Source organism: Pteropus medius, unplaced genomic scaffold (assembly GCF_902729225.1).
Source record: "Pteropus medius unplaced genomic scaffold, Ma_sr-lr_union100, whole genome shotgun sequence".
Classification (NCBI taxonomy): domain Eukaryota; kingdom Metazoa; phylum Chordata; class Mammalia; order Chiroptera; family Pteropodidae; genus Pteropus; species Pteropus medius.
The window spans coordinates 80,985-96,042 of NW_024348676.1; the positions used below are offsets into that span (position 1 = coordinate 80,985).

A 15,058-nucleotide genomic window follows, 5' to 3' on the forward strand; every position below is an offset into this window, starting at 1 on the left:
GACAACTATAAGCACAGCATTTATGGATTGCTTGCTACATTTAAACAAGTGGCTCCGGAGGGGCACAGGCTGAGGCTAAACTTGGCTTGCAGCTGAACCCCTCTCAGGACTGTGCCACTGGATACCTGCTACACCAAGTTGCACTAATAAGATTGGGAGGCTTAGGAGCTTTGCTTAATATGTAGAAACAGACACAGAAAGACAGCCCAGATAGGAAGACAAAGAAGTGGAACCCATATGAGAGAACAGAACAGAGATCCAGGAATAATGGAGTGAAGCAATCTAACAGGTGCAGATTTCAAAACACTGGTTATAAAGTGCTCAATGAACCTAGGGGTTTTAAGATGCTGAATGAATTTAATGAGAACTTTAACAAAGAGATAAAAAAAACATAAAAATGGAAATTATAAAAGGAGACCAGTCAGAAATGAAGAACACATTATCTGAGATGAAGAGTATATTAAATGGAATAAGCAGAGTCAATAAAGAAGAGGATTGAACCACCAATATAGAAGATTTGGAAGCCAAGGAAACGCAATCACAATGGCAAGAATAAAGGAGCCAAGACTGTAATAATAATTTAAGGAGCCTATGTGACACTATCAAATGTAAAAATATCTATGTCATAGGAGTACCTGAAAGAAAACAAGACGTTGAAGAGCTATTTGAAGAAATAATGATGGAAAACTTCCCTAACCTGGTGAAGGAAATAGACATACAATCCCAGGAAGCTCAGAGAGTCCTCAAAAAGATGAACCCAAAGAGGCCCAAAGCAAGACACGTCGTAATTAAATGCCAAAGGTTAAATACAAAAAAAGAATCTTAAAAGCAGCAAGAGAAAAGCAGTTAGTTACCTAAATGGAGAATCCAAAAGACTGGCAGCTGATTTCTCAAAAGAAACTATTCAGGACAGAAGGGCTTAGAACAAAATATTCAATGTGATGAAAACCCAGGACCTACAACCAATCATACTTTATCCAGCAAAGCTATCATTTGGAGTTGAAGGACAGATAAAGAGCCTCCCAGACAAAAAATAAGCTAAAGGAATTCATCATCACCAAGCCAGAATTACAGGAAATGTTGGAGGGACATCTTAAAGAAGAAAAAACACGTATCAAAAACAGGAATCAAGAATGATAATAACTACATTCCTATCAACAAGAACCTCAAATGGAAAAGAGTTAAGTGCTTCAACCAAGAGATAAAGTGGCTGAATGGATAAGAAAACAAGACCCTACATACGCTGCCTACAAGAGACTCACTTCAGATGAAAAAATACACACATACTAAAAGGAAGGGGATGGAAAAAAAACATTGCCTTGATGGACCTAGAGGGTATTGCGCTGAATGAAATAAGTCAAATAAAGGCAAATATCACATTATTTCATGTACTTGTTGAATCTAAAGAATAAAATAAACAATAACAAAAACAGAAATAAACCCATAGATACAGAGAATATTTTGAGGGCTACTATATGGGAGTGGGGTTGAGGGAATGGTGAAAAAGGGCAAAAGGATTAAGAAGTACAAAGGAATAGTTATAAAATTGACATGGAGATGTAAAGTGTAGCGTAAGAAAAATAGCTAATAATGTAATAAACATGTAAGGAGGAAAAGGGGTACTAGATTTAGTGGGGTGATCACTTTTTGAGTTATATAGATCTCTAATCACTATGCTGTACAACTGAAATGAATATATTATTGTATGCAAACTATAATTGAAAAAAACTTCATTGAATTATACAATGTAAATACAAGCAAGTAATTGTCTATTATATTTCAATAAAGCCAAGAAAAAAAAGAGTACTGGCCATAATTTTGCAGATGAGACTAATGTCATCACCATGATCCCTTAATGTGGAAGAGAGAGGAAGAACAGTTGGAATCTGAGGGAGATTGGAAGATGCTACACTACTTGCTGGCTTTGGAGGTAAAGAAATGGCCGTGAGCCAAGGAATGCTTGTAGCCATGAGAAACTGGAACAGGAGAAGAAAGGGATTCTCTCCTGGAGCCTCCAGAAGGAACTGGCCCTGCAGACATCTTGATTTTCATCCGTTGAGACGTGCAGCCTTCTGACCTCCAGAATTATAGGTGAGTAAATTTCTTTTTTTTAAATCCCTAACATGGTAATTTGTTACAGCAGCAGTAGCAAAGTTATACAGACATTTATTCAATAATTGTTTTTTGAAGGAAGGTGATATTAAGCATCTCAATTTAGTCATTTTGCTTCTGCTGGGTAAAGACGTTTTGTGTTGCCGTCACCCCAATCTCCAAGTAGAAGAAAAAATCTAAGGTCATTTTGGAGAGATGTCCCATTAGCTGGTACAGAAAATTCCTCATTGCATAAATCTAAATGTGATTCTAACTTTGAGGTGTTTGGACATTAAGGTTGGAAAATAATTCATTATTAAAATTAAAGACAACAATTGTAGACTACGTCTTTGTGTCTAAGTTTCTTATTTTTAAAATTTCATGTTAATTTGATCTATCATTAATTTTATTTCTCTCCTCTCCAACGTTCTCTCAAATTTCCTTTCAACATAAAAGATCGTATTGTTGAATGTATGTGTACATATATGCAAGTGAGTGTGTTTATTTATTAAAAAATAATATATAAATACAGACATACACATACAAACTATTAACTCGCGAAAGAGTTTTTGGACTCAACAAAGTAATTCCAAAGAATTCATTTATTCTGTCCACATTCATCAGAATTATTATTATCTCACATTACTATCAGAAATAAAGAACTGAGGCTCAGAGAAATTCAATTTTTCACAGTTATATAACAAATGCAATTAAAGCTATTGTACACTTCCCTAAATTATGTATAAATGGATCCATGCAATAGGTACTCTTAATTTTGTAAGGTCCTTTTAATTCAGTAAATTTTAAAATTTAAGTATGTGCAGGAAAAAGCATCTGATCATAGATGGCTCAAAGTAAGATGTAGAGCACAGGTAGCTGAGTCATACCTTAACAGAGGACAGGAGAAATGTTACTGAATTCAAAGCAATAGGTCTTATATGGATATAAAAACTGACATTAAGGCATATCATTTTTGGTAAAGTAACTTCTTTGGAAACTAGAAGATTTAACTATACATATAAATGAACTGTCATAATTTGGTTCAAGACAGGGATATACTACAGCGTCAAACAAAATTATGGATGAGCTATAGGCATACAATGTACAGACTTTTGCCTGATGCAGACTCATGAGTATCTGGGCAGAGATCAGAACAATTCCCAGGATATAATCCAATTGATATAAACCATAGCATTCAGGACACTTTGTTATATAACATTAGCTAACTGATAAAAATTAAGACAAATAAAATAGGATAATTATAATAATCTGATGTTTCAAAACTTTGGCACATGTTCTGATATTCAAAGACAGCATTCATGATCATTCTGTTAGTTTTATTATTGCCACCAAAAAATCTTTTCAGAGCCCCCTTTATGTCCTTATTGCTCAGACTGTAGATAAAAGGTTTCAGCATGGGTGTGACTACGGTGTATATCACTGACGTTACTGCACTTGACTGTGAACACTGGGTAGCAGCAGAGCTGAGGTACACTCCTAGAATTGTACAATAAACTAAGGAGACAACTGAGAGGTGAGACGCACAGGTAGAAAATGCTTTATACTTCCCCTGATTTGATTGGATTCCATGTATGCAGGAAACAATCTTAGAGTAAGAATAAAGATACCAGTGAGGGGACCAAAACTCATCAGCCCAACTCCAGAATACATCACCATGTTATTAAGAAAGTTTTCAGAACGGGCAAGTTGGACTACCTGTTTGAGTTCACAGAAAAAGTAGGGGATTTCCAAGTCTGTACAGAAGGACAGCCTCAACACCATTAAGCTACATAACAAGGAATACAGGGCACTCATGATCCAGGACAGCATAACCAGCCGTCCACAGAGCCAGGGGTTCATGATGACCGTGTAGTGCAGGGGGTGACAGATGGCCACAAAGCGGTCATAGGCCATCATGGTCAGGAGGAGATCATCCAACACTACAAAGAGTATGAAAAAAATGCATCTATGTGATGCAATCTTCATAGATTATGACTCTGTTCTGTGTTTGGACATTCACCAGCATCTTTGGGATGGCGGTAGATATCAAACAGATGTCCACCAAGGACAGGTTGGAGAGGAAGAAGTACATGGGCATGTGGAGGTGGGAGTCTGAGCTGATGGCCAGGATGATGAGCGGGTTTCCAAACATGGTGATCAGGTACATGGAGAGGAAGAGCCCAAGTATGAGGGATTGCAGTTCTGGTTCCTCTGAAAGTCCCAGAAGAAGAAATTCTGAAATTTGTGAATCATTGCCTTGTTCCATGTATTGGATGTGATGACTAAAAATGAAAAAAATAACATGATTAATTTTTACACATGGGCGTTACTAACATTTTGAAATGCTACAATTTATATTTTGCTGTCAAAAAATATACTTTTTGTTGAAATCTGATCCGCTTTAAAAATCTCATGTCTATGGCCATGCTACCCTGAACAAGCTCGATCTCATTTGATCTTGGAAGCTAAGCAGGTCAGGGTCAGGCCTGGTTAGTACTTGGATGGGAGATCACCTAGGAAGACCAGGTGCTGTAGGCGTAAAAAAAAAATCTCAGGACATCTCTGATTATCAAGTCCTGTCCCACTCTCAGCATTTTGCCCAGTAAATCATGTCTCTTATAGGTTTAATGAGAAATTCTTTCTTGCACTTGAGGAATATATGCTGATTCCTGACCATTTTCTCATCAAAGATTGTAGGGTGCTGAGAAACAAAAATTGCTATAATCTAATGATGGAAAAAGAATGCGAAAAAATGAAAAATCATATATGATGTCAGTCTGCACAAACGTTTTGAAGAAAAAGAAAGTAGGCATAAAAGAGAGTCGATGTGTATGTTATTTTTACTAGAACTGAGAAAGACCTGCAAACAAGGTGCCGTTTGTACAGAGACCTCAAGAAAGACAAAGAGGAAGACAGGAAGATATGTGGGGAAGTGTGTAGGCTGGAAAGAGCCAGTGCAAAGGTCCTGAGATTGGCACTTGTCTCTAGTTAGTCAAGGCTCAAAAGGAAGCCTTGTGGTGAGGGGAATGAACAAGCGGGGGAGTGGTCAGAATGGTGTCAGAGAATGTAGAGGAATGAGATGCTGTCTCTGCTACAGATGCAACTTCGAGACACAGGGAGTCCCTCAATCACATGGTTTTCCTTTCACTTTATCCATTTTGTTTCCAAGGGATCCTGTGAGTAGAAGTTATCCCTTCTTTATTTCGATCTATTGGTTAACATTCTGGCACCTGTATTTTAGGGCACACATTTTGAGTATATGAGTTAGGTACCTCTGTCCTGATAACTGCTCATGCTCCGTAAACCACACACACTCACACCCACAGACACAGACACTATGATCTCCTGGGGCCATGTTATTACCAGGCTGTACTCACCTCCACTCACAATAATGAGGAAAGAAATGATACAAGGCACAGTGTCAACAGATTATCTTCCTCGAGACAATATAGGAATAGCACCAAATTTCTTTTGGTAAGACTCCAATGAAGATGTGAAAATGGGGCTTAATTTCAATATAACTATATTCTGCCCTGTATTTAAAACAATCAATTAGATAAATAGAGAGATAAAATCAGAGAGAGAGAGAGAGAGAGAGAGAGAGAGAGAGAGAGAGAGAGAGAGATGGAATCCAGTATGATAGGGGTGAGGGTCTCTGAGAGATTGGGCTGAGGAGAATTTGTCCTTAATTTTGGCAATAAGCCAACAGTAGTTATGTCCCCTCGAGGCCCAGAATAACCAAGAAAGTAGCAAATAATTAATTCAAAAAGAGGAAAGAGCAATATCTTTATGGTGTTAAGACATCTTACAGAGTTAACATCCCACTAGAAAATGTGCAGAGAAAAAAATCTACAATTAACAAGAAAATATGTACTGTGCATGAAAAATAGTGGTTTTAAAAGTTGAAATGGGAAGGGATATTTATAACTGACATTAAGAGCAAAACTTTTGGAACCAAAAAGCTGGGCTTTGATTCTGGGATCTACCACTTCTTAGCTTTTTAAACAAGGAGAGACACCCAGACCTTCTAAATGCTAATATCCTCACCCAAATAGTGCAGACAGTGGGTTCCATCCAGAGCGATGACAGATTTCGACAATATGTGTAACATGCTTAGCACAGTTCCTTCCTGTGGGTAAATGAGAGGTTACCCCTGTGATGAGATGAGGCTGATTATTTTCTTCTACCTCTCCAGTGTCTCCATTGCTTCCTTATCTCTCGGTCCTCAATTCCACAGCCATATTTCAGTTACTGTCTTCTCTCCTGTCTATCACAGGCTGGACCCCTCTAGCCAAACAGATATTTCTAAGGCCTAAGAGAGAAGTTTTTATATTACAAAGCTGACATCAGTGACTCCTCAAGGAAATAGAAGCCAAAGTTCTGTAGCTTAAACGAGAGCTCAACTCTCTGCGACCTTTCTACCAGCTTCACCCTCACACGGCCCTGCCCTCTTACACACTGACTCCTCAACATTGAACTTGACTCCCAGATTCACCTGACAGCACAGCTTCAATGCTCAGAGTCTTCACACACACGCTTTCATCTGCTTAGAGTTTCCCCACTGGTCTTTGGGAATTTTTACCCCGTCTCCATGCTCAAATTTCCATCTTCTCAAGAAGCTTTTCTTTTTCTGGACATTATCATAGAAAAAAAAACTTTCTTGTGAACTGAATTTAGGTATTAGGGGGCCCATGGTATGATTTTTATTTAATTCTATGCCTTTTCTTTTCTTTACACGGTGAGTGCGTTGAGGCATGCAGCATGTTATATACTTCACCACCCTCCCACCAGACTTAGCTGAGTTGAGAACAGTAGCTGAATAAGTAAACATTTCATGGAGGGAAGAGAGAATGTTCTCAGAAAAATGAGAGAAAGAAGAGAAAGAGGAAACAGTGACCTAGGTATGGAGGACATGCCAGAGGAATATTTTCCATATTCTGTATCAGGACGCAGTAGGGTGTCAGACTATGGTTTGTAAGAATTAAGTAGAATAGAACCAAGGAAGCACAAAAGAAAATGTGAGAGTGCATCACACGCAGTGAGGGTGCACACAGTATTGTTTCATGGTTCTCTTTGAAAGTCGTGTGTGTGCATGCCCCCGGACATGTGTGCATATTTGTGTATTTCTGTGTTTGTGTGCAGACATGCTGGATCACAATGCAACAGGACTGTCTAATTTGGGAAACAGTAAAAAAAAAAAAAGCTCTGGAATCCAATGCACTGCAAGAAGATACAGTTCAAAAGAACACCAGTTCCTGCCAATGAGGGAAAAGCAACATGAATGAAGATCCCACGGAGAGCCAGGTACAGAGAGAAGAGGCAGCTGGCATGGGTGCTGCCGTTTCCTTGAACTTGAGGGACCTCACACTGACTGGACCTTTACCGCTCCCCTGGCCTCATCACAGCGTACACCTCGACAATTAATGATTAAGTTGCCAAAGACCTGTAAATTAAAAAATAATTTTTAAAAAAGCAGTGTTGGAAGCAATATCCAAAGTTACAATTTTTACCTATATAAACATAAATGGAATCAAATATATGTAGGAAAAACAGCGGTCATCATTAGTTGAATGCAAAAGAATGACATTCACAGGGTGAAAGAAGGTGATGGCTCTTTTTAAAAACACATCTAACCACACATGAAAAAAGGTAGGAATATGGAGAAATAGATGTGAAATAAGAACATAATATGTATATAGAGAAGATTTTTACTACTAAGGATGCAAAATTTTACATTTAATACTTAACTTTTTAAAACATATAATATAATACACATATGATGTACTATTGAATTGAACCCTTGAAACCTATATAATTTTATTAACAAATGTCACCCCAATAAATTTAATAAAAAATGTAATGGGGGAAACAATTTGGTTGATTGATAGAATTAAGCACACAAAATTTATAAACATTCATACATTCTCCTCAATATATCTATACATATGTAAAATAATTCACTGTCAAACAGTAAAAATCTTTAGTGGAAAAAACCCCAATTTTTGTTTGAAAGCATAAAATCAAAAAACACAAGAAGAGCTGAGCCCTCACTTTGTAAAGAAATCGCACAATTTGCAGTGAACTAAAAGGTTTATAAACCCAAAATAGATGCCGTCACACAAATAACAAAATAATTGTAAAGTAAAACTCTTTGGTATTCTTCTTTCACTTATCGAATGTTATTGAATACCCAATGTTTCTCTCAGGAATGGCTGTTTCAAGGTTGTATCTACCGCTTTAGTCTGGATGTTTTTAAAGAATAACAAAGATGGTTAAATAAATCTCTCTTAAAAATTAAGAAAAAATGCCCTCACTTCACTGCTCACGCCTCCACACCTAATACTCCTCTGAACTGCAAGACTCCTTGTGTATGTTCCGATTTTACTGGAAGCACTTTACGCCTCCCATTCCTTCTTCACTTCCATTCCCATCATGGAACTGTCATCAATAAACCTTATATTGCTGATTCCAATGACCATTTCCCTTTTTAAAATATTGAATAAACTATTTTTAAATTCATTAGTGCACTCAGCAAACAAACGTGGCCATCTCTACGCTCTGGATGAGGCTGGTTAGGTTCTCAGTGACCTCAGGTAGAAGTTCTCAGGTTCTATCCTCTCTGACACTTTCCAGGACTGCCTGCTGGGCTCTCAGACTCAGCTGGATGAAGTCTCTGAGAGGGAGGGCTCCATGTGGAAGTCTGAATTCCTCCCTTGTCGGTTGATGATGTAGACTGAAGCTTTGTTCCCCAACCAGACTTAGGAATCCAAAATAACAAATATGTCCCGTAAAGCCCAGGGTTGCATATGCAGAGAGCAGATATTTTCTGCTCTCTTTATCTGCTCCTTAGACACTGTTTTCATTGTTATTTTCACCTCTGAGCACATTATTTCCCTGTGGGACACTGGTCTGAACTGAATGGAAATATTTCCTGCTGATTCTCTGTTACCAATGGTTAGAAGGTTAGAAGTCAAGTGAATCCTGTTTTCATTACTCCTTCTCCATGACTGTCCCACCTCCCAGCACCTCATGCCAACCCTGAGTTAAAGTTCTGTGGTCAGAAGACTCTGAATAGCCAAAGCAATCTTGAGAAAGTAGAACAAAGCAGGAGGCATCACAGTACTGGACTTCAATCTATATTACAAAGCTATAGTCTTAAAAAATCTATGGTAAAAACAGACTCACAAATATAGAGGACATTCTGGTGATGGCCAGAGGAAAGGGGGTTGGGAGGCTGGGAGAATGGGGGAATGGGGTGAAGGGTTAAAGAAATACAAATTAGTAATTGATGGATGGTCATAGGGATGGGGAGCACAGCACAGGGAATGAAGTTAGCGTTAATGTAATGGCTAGGTGGAGAGCCAGAGGAGAGAAAGAGCAATTAGGAGGATCATTTTATAAACTATATAAATGTCTAACCAATGTACTGTATACTTGAAACTAATAAAATAAACTTAAAAATCTTTAAAAAATCTATGGTACTGGCTTAAAAACATATAGATCAATGAAAGAGAAATAAACCCACAGATATAGTAATTAATTTAGGAGAAAGGAGCCAAGAATATCCAATGGCGGGAAAGACTGTATCTCCAACAATGATTAAAAAAACTGGACAGATATATGCAAAAGAATGAAACCAGGTCATGATTCTAGGGGTTCAAAATGAGTCATTTCAAGATATATATGTGGATTATTTTTGAGCCGAATGCAATTGAGACCTGACAGCCAAATAGAAACATTTCCTTTTCCTTTAAGGAATTTCAATTTGGGGCCTTGCCCATTATAAGAGTGATCATCAGAGATAACCTGTTATGACCTAAGTGTAGGGCAGGGCAAACTTATGATTCCTGAACATCTGCTCTTCTTACTGTTCTGCAGTGAACCGCCCCACCCCTTTCACAATAGCTTAGGAGACATAAACAAGGACACGTTTCTTCCAAGGAAAAGAGAAAAATGAAGTAAGACTTGATAGTAAGAAAAGAGTTGTACAGGCCCAATTCAGTCATGTTGGCAGTTCGTTTTCTGCAGAGGTCAGCTGCTTTAATTTTTTGGACAGCTTTGGTTTCAGGTCATCACACAGTGTGCAGGTCCAGTCCGGGTTTGGAGCCTTCTTTAGGTATGACACATGCACCCAAGAGTCCACGCCTCAGAGTTTAGTGGCACAGGGGTCAGTCAACAGCACCTGGTAAGGGCCCTTCACGTGCACTAGAGGGAATCTTTTTTGAGATGTCTTTTCCAGTAAACAAAATCTCCAGGTTATCGATTATGGATTTTGAGTTTTTCATCTCTTTGAAGTGCACTGTGAAAAGTCTGTCCCACCAAAGCACGATTATTTTCAGTAGAAGCAATTAGCCTTTACGGTATTGAAGCATGTCTCCTTTTACCAACTGTGGATCAAAAGAAACAGTAGCCACTCTGGGGAACTTTGGAGACTCCCAAACTTTATTTTCTTAAAATCGTATTGGACAATAATAGCACTAAAATAAATAAAAGCTGAGTGGAATGCCTATTTTGAATGGTATTTTGAGGCTTCCAAGCGAGGTCAAGAATCTGAGGTTGCCTTTTTCTGAAATGAAGTCTTAAAATTAACAGAGGCTACTAAAATTTTAAAGAAAGACAGTGGTATCTGAAGCCACGTGTTCTCCCTCTGCAGTGCTGTCCCGCCCTTCCCCTTCTCCTCCACCGTCTCAGGATCCACCGCCAGGTCCACCCTATTCTTCTACACAGACTTTGCCTCAGGCTTCTCCATCTTGCCCAAGTGCATTTCTCCAACCCCTTTGCCTCACACTCCACCTTCGACGCCATTTTGCCTCCACTCCCGCCTTCCTTACCTTCAATTCTGCCTCTGGTGCCATTTTCCCTTGAATCCTCTCCTTCTTTCCTTCCTCTGAACTTACCAGTACTTTCCCATTTTAGATTAATGTCACGGGGATCTTAACATACTCCAAGTTTCATATGTCTTCTTAATTAAAGCTGAGTTTGGAGCCATTGTACAGGAATTCCCTAAGGTACCTGAGGATCTACACAAGTTTGCTGAGGAATCTGATATTATCGTTCAGGCCTATCAGGCTGGGTTCTCTGGTTTATATCAGCTACTTCATGTATTCATTGGTGAAGGCCATGCTCAACGCTGGATGAGAACTGCCAGATGCGAACATCCCCAAAGGGACTTAGAAGAGCAATCCTCCAATTTGGGGGAAGAAGCTAGAGAACTTGGTCGAAAATAATACCAAGCAATTCCCAAGGCTTTTGTGAAGGCTGCTGATTGGAGCAAAATTCACACTTGCTCACAAAAATCTGACTAATCTGTTCATAACTATTATAATAGACTTCAGGTCATTTTTGAGGAAAAGTCTGGTTTCCAGGTGTTGCTACTATTTGGGTATCTTTTAATTCTTTGTTTATTAATAGGCTGAAAAGAGATCTTTCCCTCCTAGTTAAGATAACCAGGATAAAATGGGAGACTGTGGCCGCCCTGGATATGGCCATTCGACCTGCCGTCCTCTAGATGAACCACCATAAGTAAGGTGGCCAAGATTTTTAATTTTCACACTCAGCAGATAGAGGCCCTATGTGAAACCAAAAAACTCCAAACTTTTGCCATTATTGCCAAGAGCCAAGACACTGGAAAAAGAATTCCACGAGTTTAAGCATTTCATATGCTCTCAGCCTTCTCATCAGCCATCTAAACATCTCAGTTAGTTGCCTTACTTCCTGTGAAATCCTACTATAAATTTTCTTCAGTAGTATATTACATGGTGTCATACAAGAAAACTTATGTAAAAGAATCGAACAAGGTATTTTGCAGAAATATGTCATGTGATGTCATTCATGAAACTTTATATAAAGTAACTGAACAATGAATTTATAATAGCCTCTGGAATGAGTGAATACACTATATCTTCAAAATGACATGCAGAAATGACTCTTGGTTCAGGAGAGCTAAAACTACTGCAGCGGACTCTAACACAGAACCGCAGCCTGGCTACTCACAGAGTGGTTCTCACTCTAGCACCTACAGCATCAACATCACCTGGGAGATGATTTGATTCTCAGAACCTCTGGGCCTACAAGGATCTGCCAAATCAGATTCTATATTTGAACTAAAGTCCTGGGTGAGTCACATGCACAGTGAAGTTGGAGAAGATCTGGTCTAGAATAAGTTTTCTCACCTTCTATGTTGACAATTCTGGCAGAATAATTACTTGTGTTGGGTGTTGTAGGTGTTTAGCAGCCTCCCTAGACATTGACAAATAGCCCAGGGGCAACAACACCTTAGGTTGGAAACTACTGGCCCAGAATTGAAAACTGGAAGCGCCCCATCCCTCACTCAATTTGTAACTTGGAGCAGACACTAAGCTCCTTCAAGTTCCACTTCTACTAAAGGAATGGAGTTCATAATAATACTACCTCATGGCTGGACTTATTGATAAATTAAATTGGACAAAGTATATAAGGTGCTAAACTCAAATTACATGGCATAAAAATATTGAAATATATCTCCCATAATTAACAAATATTTTATAATAAGGGTCTGGATGACAGCTCTTAGCTTGTAACATAAGTACAAAATCCCTAATCATCCTGACAAATGTGTCATGAAGCCACAGAGTGTGGTGCCCATGATTGCACATCAAAGGATCACAGCTCTCCCCTTGTTGTAGAGAGAATAGCAATTCTCTGGAGACCTCAGTCTGTGTCCCAATGCAAATCTGCTGCATAGATCACTGGACTTAGTCTCAGACTTTCTTTTTTTTTTTTACCTCTAAATAGGAGGTTTTATGATGCTGATGGGGCTAGGAACTGGGTCGGGGGGCGGGGTGATGTGGGGGCTGAGTCAGTCAGCAATGCATAGGCCTGGGCACATGGGGACAAGTTAGGACTCATTCATCTCAGGATTATGTGGCTCCTTCTTTGGGAAGGGCAAGAGCATCTTGAGGAGGGAGCAATTCAAAGAGCAACAAGGGAGAGGTTGGGGATGGTGGAGGTTCCTAACCTGAGAGAAGGTGGCACAATAGGCAGCAACATCTGTGTGGAAAGCTGGGTCAGCTGGTCAGTAGGGGGAGGGTGCATGGGGTTGGCTTCTTGGGGAGAGATCCAACCTTGGCCTGGGTGAGCTCTCAAGAATACCTGGTATTCCAGAGGAGACTGGAGCAGGGCCCAAAGCCCCTTTCCCTGTGAGCCTCCTTAAAGGGAAATAGGCATTCAAGAAGGCCCCTGGCAGGGGGTGCTAGGATTAGTCCTTAAGGGACAGATGGGCCAGACAAGGCTCCAGAGCACAACTGGTAGGGGTTGGGGGGACAGGGGCAGCCTCCAGGCTGAGTGCCAGGGTCCCAAGAGGACACGGGACCACCAACACTTGACCGGTTCTGACTGCCTCAGAAACCACTTCCTTGATGCCATCCTGCTCCAGGGCCCAGCACTCAAGGTAGTACACAGCAGTAATGTGCTTGGCCGGTGCCTGGCCCTGCCGTGGTGTGATGGGCACCTGGCCCTTCTCCTTAGTACCCATAGAGTGTAAGGCTGGGTCCTCAGGTCCTTCTCGGTACCCACCAGGAGGATGGGCACATCAGGGCAGTGATGGCACACCTCTAGAAGCCACTTGTGCTGCACATTCTCAAAGAAAGGCGGACTGGCAAAGGAGAAAAAGACGACAAAGGGTAGGACAGTGTGCGGAGGCCATTGTACTTCTCCTGGCCTGCTGTGTCCTGCGAGGTTCAGGTTCACTGTGAGCCCACCAGCTGCACCCTGGGGGCTGTAATTGTTGAACACTGTGTGGGGTGTATTCCTTGGGGAAGGCTTCAGTTGTGCAGCAGAGGAGCAGGCACTTATTGCCCACATCCCCATCACCTACCACCACACACTTGACGCTCTGCATTGTGGGTGCAGTGGAGACAATGCCCCCTCCCCTTTCTGGGCCCCTTTGGATGCAGTGACCTGGAGCCCTCCCTGTCATGCGGGAGCTAGGGGCAGCAGGAGGCTTGAGAAGAACCTGATAGATTTCTTAGTCTCAGACTTCAGAGAAAACATGAAGTCAAGGTTGGGATAAGGTGGTAGGAGGTTAGAGCTCTGGGACATTGAGACTACAAAGTCGTAAAAACTAACTTGACCTCTAACCTGGTCTTTTGGGGTCAGAGGATCATTAGGAAAAATTTCCTTTCTGTTTATTTCAGAGGGCCAGAGGGAAACCATGTGCTTAGAAGTTCGGATAACAGGAGGAAGATGTCCCCAATGAGCAGGTAGAGAGAGCACAGTTGTTGCTTTTGACTCTTAAGCTGGCTCAGAACTAATGTTTCAGTCCCTCTTTCTGTCTTGTCTGGGGTCAGAGCTTCAGTCTTCATCATCAACCATCCAGGTAGGAATTTAGACTTCCACATGGAGCCCTCCATCTAAGACACCCCATCTAGGTGAGTCTGAGAGCCTAGGTGACTTCAGGAAAAAAATCAGAGAGAACTCTTACCTGTGTCACTGTGACGTTAATCAGCCCAGCCCAGAGACAGAAGGTCATTTTGTTTGTACTCTTGGTTAAGTTACTAATTTATTATTAATCTATTTATGTTAATATGTTAATAATCATGTGCCTGTTTGAATCTGTACTACAGGGACCATAGTTGACAATTAAGTGATAGGCATGTGAGTCCAGTTGGGTGACATTGTAGAATGAGTGAGACACATCAAATGGTTTCAGTAAAGTGAAAACACATCTGAAGGGTTTTGCTGGTTGGGGAGAGGAAATAGAGCATTAGGTGTGGAGGATAGTGTGATGAAGTGAGTGTTTGTATTCAATGTCTAAGGTGGACTGTATTTGAGCATGTCTTGTATTCACAGAAAAGATCCAGACCAGTGGAGGTTGAAACTGCCTTGCCACAGCCGTTCAGGAGGCATACCGTTCATTGCAGTATCTTATCTCATGCTGTTTATTCACATGGAAAATAAATAATTATTTAGAAGTCTGAAGAGGAATACT

The 15,058-nt window shown here is 40.4% G+C and overlaps 3 pseudogenes; 1 reads left to right on the forward strand and 2 right to left on the reverse strand.

Moving 5' to 3' along the window:
- Positions 1-3,313: 3,313 nt before the first annotated feature.
- Positions 3,314-4,357, reverse strand: LOC120616830 (olfactory receptor 7A17-like; annotated as a pseudogene).
- Positions 4,358-4,505: 148 nt separating this feature from the next.
- LOC120616838 (uncharacterized) lies at positions 4,506-4,629 on the forward strand (annotated as a pseudogene).
- Positions 4,630-13,327: 8,698 nt separating this feature from the next.
- On the reverse strand, positions 13,328-13,969 carry LOC120616832 (rho-related GTP-binding protein RhoG-like; annotated as a pseudogene).
- Positions 13,970-15,058: the final 1,089 nt, after the last annotated feature.